At 36.1% G+C, this 2,238-nt stretch overlaps 1 protein-coding gene across 1 annotated transcript in view; it reads left to right on the top strand.

Moving 5' to 3' along the window:
• LOC115739662 (equilibrative nucleotide transporter 3-like) overlaps positions 1-2,238 on the top strand; it is a 469,706-nt gene that overhangs the window by 305,078 nt on the left and 162,390 nt on the right. The window lies entirely within an intron of this gene.

Here is a 2,238-nt window from a genome sequence, read left to right as displayed (position 1 = left end):
CCTTCGATTACTTATTTTGGCATATTGCTCGGCAAAAATTTCAAGAATCCCTTCAAATATGCTCGTTTTTTCAAAGTTCGGATTTTGTTTCAGAATACGTTTAAAGTCGAGATTTTTACATCAAAATTTTCCCCAAGCTCATCGCCGGCGAAATAAACGGCCGGCCGGCGAGTAATTTCTTTTCACCGGAATGTTTCCGGAGGTTGCTCGGGGCATTTTTCTTCAAAATTAATAACAAAAGTGAACCTTAGAGAGAGAGAGAGAGAGAGAGAGAGAGAGGGGTTGAGCAATAGCACTTGGGGCTCCGACATCTCTCATCGAGCTCAAGCAGACCAAGCCGCAGCCCTCGCCGTCTCCGCGGCCTTACTAAGATTAAATTTTAACTCTCCACTCCATTTCGAAGAAAATTAAAACTTGTGGGGGCAAAAGAGATTGGTCCTTATGATTCCAATGGTCAAAAGGCTTGTGTTTTCTTAGATGGTGACTTACCTTGCCGCCCTTGATCTTGAACCAGGTCCAGCGGAGCTCCTAAGCAATGATCAAAATTCCAAATAAGGATCAAACAAGGATATGAAACGAACTTTATTTTAAATAAATATATTAAATGTCATTTTTTTTTGAAATAAGGGCATGAAGTGATCACATTAGTCTCAAATAAAGATATGGTCTGACCTAGTCGATAGGAGGCATTTTCGTCCTTTACTTTTTGAAAAAATTTCCCCCTTTTTTCCTTTCTTTTCTCCTTTTTTGGTTTATTTCTTTTCCTTTTCCTTTTCTTTTTTCTTTTTCCCACCGGCCTCAGGTGAGGGCTGCCGAGGCAGGGAAGAGGAAAAAATAAACAAAAGGAAAAAGGAAAAGAAAAAAAGAAAAAAGTAAACAAAATTAAAAATTAAAAGAAATATACGTTGGGCAAGGCCATTTGTTTTAGATGTTTAAAAATAAGGATTAGTATAAAGGAAAATTCTAAATCGGTACTTGTACATCCGTAATAAATTTACCTCAACTTAATTTTTTGACCACAAAAAATCTCAAAGCGATACACTTGTGACAAATTTTCCCTAAATTAATACATCTCTGACAAATTTACCCTCCGTTAGTTTTCAATAAATTTAATTGTCAAATTGTTGAGTTGGACGGGTATACCATTTTGGGGCTTTTACGCTCTATTTGTCACGGGTTTATCAATTTGAAATTTTTCGAGATATTAATTCAATTTAACGGAAGGTAAATTTATTACAAATGTATCGGTTTAGGATATTTCGTGGTCAAAAAAATTAATTTAGGATAAATTTATCACGGATATACCAGATTCAGATGTTGGTGGTCAAAAAAATAGTTTGGGGCAAATTTATCACATGTGTACTAGTTTGAAGTTTTTCGTGATAAAAAAATAATTTGGGGTAAATTTATCACATATGTATTAGTTTAGAATTTTTCGTGATAATAACCCTTAAAATAATAAGGGAATGACGGGAAGAGGTGGAAAGAGCCGCTTCTTTTTAAGCAAAAAGGCAGAGACGAGCGATCTCCACGACTATCTCCTCTGAGTGTTACCGTAATAGTCTTACCCTCGTTGCAAAATGTTTGATTTGAAGAATAAGTACACTATCTAATATCTATCCATAGGCATACCGGGCTGTCACTGCAGCCTCGTTGCCGTGCAAAAAATCAAGAAATCTCTTCAGATGAGGTAGCACTGCTTGAGACTTTAGCTGGCTAGAGGTACTGTCAAATTACTTGAACTTATAATCTCGTGGGAGATCGCATCTCCTGCACTACTGGACCACCATGCTCGGTGGCACATGTGGGGTGAGGTTGATTCATAGGAAATGCACCTTAGAGTGCGTTTTTTTCCGTGAAAACGAACGATTTATAAATATGATCGCTTGTACTATCTACAAAAATAAATAAAAAATAAATATTTTTATTATTCAGGAACATGTTTAAACATATGTTGTCATGATAATGAAAATATTTTCGTCGATTAATTATTTCAGGCGATAGAAGTGATCATTTTGATGAAGATATTTTTCAGATCTTTCATTTTTCGTGAAAACAAATGGAGCATTAGATGTGCGAGAATTTTCATATTTTCGCCATTTTTTGTGCGAAACCTTCCATATGACCTTCCTACTTATCATAGTGGGAATTTATGGGTGCCAAAGAGAATGAACAGGCTTGTAACTTTTCTTAGTGCGACAGTAACTTAGAATTATAAAAGTGGGCCGTGGATTGCCA

The sequence above is a fragment of the Rhodamnia argentea genome, chromosome 9, assembly GCF_020921035.1.
Source record: "Rhodamnia argentea isolate NSW1041297 chromosome 9, ASM2092103v1, whole genome shotgun sequence".
Lineage (NCBI taxonomy): Eukaryota > Viridiplantae > Streptophyta > Magnoliopsida > Myrtales > Myrtaceae > Rhodamnia > Rhodamnia argentea.
The sequence above is the reverse complement of the archived record's forward strand: the minus strand, read 5'-3'. Positions and strand labels throughout refer to the sequence as shown.